Source organism: Schistocerca gregaria, chromosome 2 (genome assembly GCF_023897955.1).
Source record: "Schistocerca gregaria isolate iqSchGreg1 chromosome 2, iqSchGreg1.2, whole genome shotgun sequence".
Taxonomy (NCBI): Eukaryota; Metazoa; Arthropoda; class Insecta; order Orthoptera; family Acrididae; genus Schistocerca; species Schistocerca gregaria.
This window is the reverse complement of record NC_064921.1, coordinates 269040180-269048058: the sequence shown is the minus strand read 5'-3', so window position 1 is coordinate 269048058 and position 7879 is coordinate 269040180.

The following is a 7879-nucleotide window of genomic DNA, read 5'->3' as shown; positions in this document are numbered from 1 at the left end:
ATTGGCATCACATTTAGTACTTCCTTTTACCTTGTTCTCAAAACGTCAACATACGTAAGTGATATATATTTAACAAAATGGCCGTATTGTTGATTTGAGATACGGCCTAATTCCGCAAAAGTCAATGCTAAGAGCGTCTAGACGCTTTTGCCCATTAAATTTCAAGTATACAAATATTTGTTGAAATTTACTTTCTCTGTGATAAAATGCCGTTTTTCTGTATGGATTTGCTATTTCCAATCAACTGAAATATTAACTGAAGCGATCCACTCCGCAGAAAGCCACAAGAGCCTAAAGCTGAGATTTCGTTTATTAATATCCGATCGGTCGCGAAGTGGAAGCCACAGTGTAAATCCGATGAAGCTTTTCGCAGATGTGTTGAGCAGTCGCACGGCGAGCACGTAAAGATGCCTAGAAAATAATCTCCCAACAAGTATGAGTGCCTGCTCACAGATTTCGCCTTATATCATGGAGTCCACATAAAGTGACTCTCATGTATTTTCTTTTGCATGATAGTTCTCAGCCACACACTTTAGGGGTATGGTAAAAAATACTGATGCAGCGTTTTCGATGGAATGTGTTTGATCACCCATCATACAGCCCAGACTTGACTCTCTCTTTCATCTCCGCTCACACGAAGTGCTGGCCATGAAGACAACATTTTGGCACAGAAAACGAGCTGCAAACTACCTTAGAGAACTGGGGGAAAGCACAGACGGCTTCCTTGTATGACGAGGGTATTCGAAAGTTGGTACAACGCTGTGACAAATCACTACGCCGGAGCAGCGACTATGTAGAGAAGTAGCTGGAATCTGTAGCTAACTGTTCCAAGTAAGATATATTTGATTTTCTCTGTGGTTTCAAATTTACGACAGATCGGACCTTAATAAACGAGTACCCCTCGCATCAACTTCCCAGGTCCCTGCAGCGTATGCAACCCTCGCGTTACGGCGTAACTCGGGCTGTATCTCTGTACCCCTAGTTACTCGTTTTGAGACGTAAACGACAGAGCTATTTAGAAACTTTCAGTTGGTGTAATGACAAATAACTGTATTATATTATGTCAGTTTCAATGGTTTCTGCGTGTATGTGAAGCTCACTGTACATGGCCCTTTTAAGCAACTTATCGTGGATGAAATACATGACTTCAATACACACATCTAATGCAATCACTATAATATTAATAATTAAAGTGTTATTGACTTTGCCCTTTGAGGTTTCAGACTAGGCAGCATCTTTGAAAGTGTTTCATGCCTATTAAGTTAGTGCAAATGCCACATATGTTCCTTATGTTAAACTGACGGTCTAGGCCTCATGTACTGTACTGGCAAGAACTTTGAAGAGGCGATTCTGAAGTAAGACCATTCGAACACCTACGTGAAAAATGGCCAGTTTGAACTAAAGTGCTGCTTTCTTCAACGACTCGTGGCATTTTGGGACTTTCTTGAAAAATATGCTTCGCGGGTATGAAAATAATTTTGCCGTTACCAGCCTATGGTCCTGTACGTTAACAACGCATCGGCAAGTCCGGAATACAGAGAAAAAGTGACATTAAATTGAAAATTTGAATACAAAGTTTCCCGACTTGTTATAAGGGGCGATCAGAAAGATCCCTTGTTGGCGTCGCTGCAGCGTATGTGTAACCCAGCTTTATACCGATGCTGTTATATAAACACCGACGTGTGGTCATCAAACGGAAACTTTTTGATCGCCCTTCGTAAATACGTAATCAACCGTGATTGCAGTCATTAGATTTGTAATTTCCTCTAGTTTATGAATCTGTGATTGGATCTTATATTAACTGGCTACTTCGGTTATCTTTCTTTGTGAGGACTGGACGAAACGACCACTAAGGCCTCTCCACGTGTGTGTGAAATCTCAGAAGAAAAGTCTCGGGTTTACAAAACGTCCCTGAAGTGAGTTAGTTCTGCATATCTGTATTCGACAAAGAAATACATGTAACAGATATAATAAAGAAGATAACTAAGAAGAAGTGTTTTTTCTCGATTCCTCGGAATTTATTTCTCCAAACGTTCGATAGCTTTCTGTAAAACATTAAGGGGGTACTAAAAACATCGTATCATAATGTTTTCTCACCTGCCTGTACACATAGACTTAACGAAAACGATAAAACAACTTTCTCATGCATTGAACACAGACATATTTCTATAGCTTAATGCATAAAAACATAAACAGAGTACTATCTTGTATGTTTGCATACACTTACAGGATGCTTTGGCATTCATGCCGTCTAATTAGTGTGTGTGAGTGTGTGTGTGTGTGTGTGTGTGTGTGTGTGTGTGTGTGTGTGTGTGTGTGTGTGTGTGAATTCCTAAGAGATCAAACCTGCTCAGGTCATCGGTCTGCCCTATTAGTCTTCTCTGGCAATGTGTTCTGTTACCGAGGCTTTTTTTTTCTCTTTTTGAGAAATCAGTCTTATTACTGGTTTGACGCGTCCGGCCACGAATTCCTCTCCTGTAACGACCTGTACATCACAGTGTAGCACTTTCAACCTACGTCCTTAGTTATTTGCTGGATTTATTCCAATCTCTGTCTTACTCCGCAGTTTTTACCCTGTACAGCTCTCAAACTTTATTTCCGCCATTGCTTCTTCAATGTATAGATTCAACAGTAGGAGCGAAAAACTATATCCCTAAATTCCAAAATCTGAGCTTCGCCGATGTTGTAGAGCATATATTATTACCACCAACTTTCATTCCGCCCAATGATCACAATTCAAAGATAAGGGAAATTAGAGCTCGTACTGAGGCGCTCAGACAGTCGTTTCTCTCTCGCGCGATCCTCGAGTGGAACAGAGGAGGAGAAATATGACTTTGGCGCGAATAGTGCCCTCCGCCGGATGTTGTGACCGAGCGGTTCTAGGCGCTTCAGTCCGGAACCGCGCTGCTGCTACGGTCGCAGGTTCGAATCCTGCCTCGGGCATGAATGTGTGTGATGTCCTTAGGTTAGTTAGGTTTAAGTAGTTTCTAAGTCTTGGGGACTGATGACCTCAGATGTTAAGTCCCATAGTGCTTAGAACCATTTACACCACACGCCGCTTTGTGGCTAGCGGACTATGTATGTAGATATGTAGATATAGATTACACCCTTTTAATCCGAGCACTTCGTTCTTGGTCTTCCACTCTTAATATTCCCTCTTGACTCTTGTACATATTGTATATTACCCGTCTCTCCTCATAGTTTCGAACATCTTGCACATTTGACAATGTCGACCTTTTTCCAGCTCGCCAAATCCTATGAATGTGTCTTGATTTTTCTTTGGTAATGTTTCCATTATCAACTACAGCGGCAGAACTGTCTCTCTCGAGCCTTTACCGTTCCTAAAACCAAACTGATCGTCACCTAACACATCCTCAATTTTCTTTTCCATTCGTCTGTATATTATTCTTGTCAGCAACGTCGATGGATGGGCTGTTAAGCTGACTATGTCATGAAACTTCCTGGCAGATTAAAACTGTGTGCCCGACCGATACTCGAACTCGGGACCTTTGCCTTTCGCGGGCAAGTGCTCTACCATCTGAGCTACCGAAGCACGACTCACGCCCGGTACTCACAGCTTTACTTCTGCCAGTACCTCGTCTCCTACCTTCCAAACTTTACAGAAGCTCTTCTGCGAACCTTGCAGAACTAGCACTCCTGAAAGAAAGGATATAGCGGAGACATGGCTTAGCCACAGCCTGGGGGATGTTTCCAGAATGAGATTTTCACTCTGCAGCGGAGTGTGCGCTGATATGAAACTTCCTGGCAGATTAATCTGCAGTTTTCAGAAATGTCCATTCCTCTTCAAGCGCATCTCTCTTTTGCTTCGTACTTCCGTATCCCGCTTTTTTGTGCACTGATTCTTCCTGATTAGTCTCTTCAGCCTACTCTTCATCAAGGCTAAATTTTGTGTCTATATCTCCTCCTGGGTACGCCTTACAGTCAATATCTGACTTCGAAATCTGTGTCTAACCACGAAGCAATCTAACTGGAATCTTCTCTTATCTCTCAGCATTGTCCTCCACTTGTAATTCTTCTACAGAGTATTCAATATTACTAGCTGAAATGTATTGCAGAACTCAGTTAATGGTTCTTCTCTCCCATTCCTAGTACCAAGCCCAAATTCTCCCGTAACCCTCTCTTCTGTTCTTTCCTCTACAACCGCATTCCACTCATGACTATTCGATTTCCATCTCCCTTTATGGACTGAATTACCCTTTCACTATTCTCATATACTTTATTTATCTTCAGTTTGCGGCGTTGACATGTATACCTGGACTATCATTGTCGGTGTTGGTTTGCTGTATATTCTGATACGTACAACCTTGTAACATACTCTCTGCCCTACCTTCCTATTAATAACGAATCCTACTTCCGTTATACCATTTTCTGCTGCTGTTGATATTACCCTGTACTCATCTGACCAGGAATCCTTGTCTTCTTTCGATTTCACTTCACTGATCCCTACTATATCCAGACTGAGCTTTTGCATTTCCCTTTCCAGATTTTCTAGTTCCCCGATTCGTAGAACGTTATCCTTTAGTAGTTAATTCAATCTCTTTCTCATGGTCACCTCCGCCTTGACAGTTCTCTCCCGAAGATCCGAATGGGGGACAATTCCGGAATGTTTTGACACTTTTCAATTACAGGCCACTTGTCCTGTGGATACACGTTACGTGTCTTTAATGCAGTGGTTTCCATTGCCTTCTGTATCCTCATACCGTTGATCACTGCTGATTTTTCAGCCTTTAGGAGCAGTTTCCCACCCCAAGGACAAGAGAGTGCCCTGAACCTCTCTCTGGTCCGCCCTCTTTGACAGGGCCGTTGGCAGAATGAGGGTGAAAAAATGGCTCTAAGCACTATGGGACTTAACATCTGAGGTCATCAGTCACCTAGATCTAGAACTACTTAAGCCTAAGCAACCTAAGGACATCATACACATCCATGCCCGAGGCAGGATTTGAACCTGCGAGCGTAGCATCAGCGCGGTTCCGGACTGAAGCGCCTAGAACCGCTCTGCCACACCTGGCGGAAATGAGTGCGACTTCTTATGCCGAAAGTCTTTGGCCGCCAATGCTAATGGATTTTATCCAAAATTTAAGCGGGGGAGGGTTCTAACAGGGGACCAAGGACGTTTTGATTATTAATCGAAGACACCACCCCTAGACTACCGATACTTGAACATAGCTGCGAGACATTTGCCTCACGTTTAGTCACTACAGTGAATAATGGAAATCTAAGCTAAATTCCGTTTGTTCTGAGTAGATATAACTTATTCTTTATACAAAAAACTAGTCACGGTGTTGGACTGCGAAGGAGGAGATTCGTGTGCAAATCTCCCTCATGGCCCCTTTATGTTTTCACAAAATTATGAACTGTCCGTCCGGTCATTAACGTGTCTGTTCGCCATATTTAAATTTGTGTCTGTGTCGTCATATCAACCGTCTGCAACAGCGCACGGTAAGGAAGGGACCTCCAGACACAAATATATCCTGTTTGTTCTACATAAGTACCACACGTTATGACTCTTGCGTTCCTTTGTTCTAACATAGTTCGCATTCGTTTGTTTGTTGCTTTCACTTCTGTGAAAGTTCTGTGCGGCATCTAGCCTGCTCTCACTATTCATCGTATTTACTTCCGAAGGTAATATATTCTTACCACGTAACTCATATTCTGTAACAAATGTATACTCGTAGTATGATAATTGCCAACACTAAAGTAGAACAGATACGTCAATGATCGGACGAGAAGTTAATAACTTCCTGGAAAAGGAAAGATAAATGGAGCGCGAGGGAGATTTGAACACGGATCTACTACTTTGCAGTCCGTGATCACACAACCACGACGCCGTGGTTCTTGTAATTCACTCGGTGTTGCACATCCTGAGATTGGACCGTTCACTGATCCTAACTCGCTTCTTTTTTACAGTTCACTGCACCTCTTTTCTTTTTTCATGGTTGACCTGTGTTCAGTTTTTGGCGGGCTATACACTGGGCCGTTTCACCATTAAATATGACGGCGTTGGGATGGGGAATTTCTCTTGTCAGTAAGTGTTTTTCAACATTTGTGTCTTCGCCAGCCCGATTACCTAATATGGCATCGTTCATGCACATCAGAGATATCATCGATCACTGAGTCTTTTGTAGATTTGAAATCTCAGCGTACCATCCAAAGCGTGTGTAAGCTGACCGAAGAAAATATTAGTCATCCAGATTATTTTCTTCAAGTAAGGTACCACATTAGTTACAAGATATTTTAAAAGCTTCCAACTTGATTGTTATTGACAAGTATTCACCGTATTACATCTTCAACGACTGGCCAACTTTGACCTTACAGACCAATTTCGAGTGCAGTAGATGTCAATACACTGTAAAATTATCCGATTATAAAACGGCAGTCTCAGCCCAACGAAGAGAGAGCACATAGTAGGGCCGAAATCAAAACCAGAATGCTTACTGAGTCCAGTAATAGTCATCTTTATAACTAATTCCACGTTATAGGTCATTGTATGTGACTGCTTTCGTTGTTGAGCATCATCTCTCACAATTAGTCACCCCCTCGAGAGAGCATATTGGTTGCTTGGGAGTGGTCTAGAAAAGGTGCCAAGCGGTCATGTGACCTTCCAACGCTGATATAAATCACAGCAGTTAACTGGTGCGAACGTGACCGTCCGTTGTTTGGAATCAGTGCAGTAGGAAAGGTCGACGTGGAAACGTCACAGAATGTAAGAAAGGAGCAGTCGCGTTTGGACGTACCTATAATCAACCCGTGAATGAAGTTGCCCTGTTTGATGGTGTATCAACGCGAACTGTCCGTCGTGTCAACATATGAATGAATGGCGAAACAATCGCAGCCATGTAAGATGGCGTGGGAACGGTGGTCCTGAAGAGATACCAGTCGACAAATATCGGAGACGAGTGCCTCGTCTCATCATTGACAACCGGCTTCGAATGCGACAGATGCTGCTGTCAGTGTTTGCAGGCTAGCGAGCATTGAAGTGGCTATGCTCGCGATGGCTATGTGGAGTCGGGTCCGTTGCAAAAGACATTATCTCACAGCGGCATGTAATGCTGTAGGTCTCCAATGGCCGCAACAACACAGAAACTGACTTCGTCTCTTTTCAAATGATTCAAAGCTAGTGGAAGCTCAGGAAACTTATAAGACGGTAACACCCGACTTAACAGGGCAACACGCACACGTTCCTGGTTTGACGAATACTCCGGCACCTTATTGCAGTTCGACGGGCCCGCTAGGACACCTGATCTTAATCTCATACAAAATGGCTGGCACTATTTGGAACTGCGATCGATGTTTAGGAATCAACAACCCGCGCTATGGAATGTAACCGTAAATGTTTTCCGCTGGATATGACATCCCCGAAGGAAGTTGTACACTCGAAACCACTGTCACTAATAGAGGCGGTGTTACAAGTCCCTAGCGTGATGTTGTGGTTTTTTTTGTGAGGGGGGGGGGGTTACTTATCCCCGTCAACCAATTTACCGACGAGTTCCTTGTTGTGTCACACGCACTCTGCATGATATTAGCTCATATAGTGCACTCATTGCACTGCAGATTTACTCGTTTACATCTTTAGGTATGACGCAAAATAAACGAAGCTGCTCTCTTTAAGTAGGAACTACGACTGATTTTTGACGTTCAGCTATGCTTGTGCTTTATTAGACAAGAAGATTCATCTAAACCAAGTGGCAATGGATTGCCGTTTATTCGATCTGTTTTCTTGGGTGGGAAAGTTTCGTTTACGATGTCTGATGCGGAAGTTGCAGTCACTGTGGTCACAAAATAAGACCACTTCTCACTTTAAAGAAACGACAATGTTTTTCACCAGATCGGTTGTTTAGAGGACAGAAAGATATAGCGT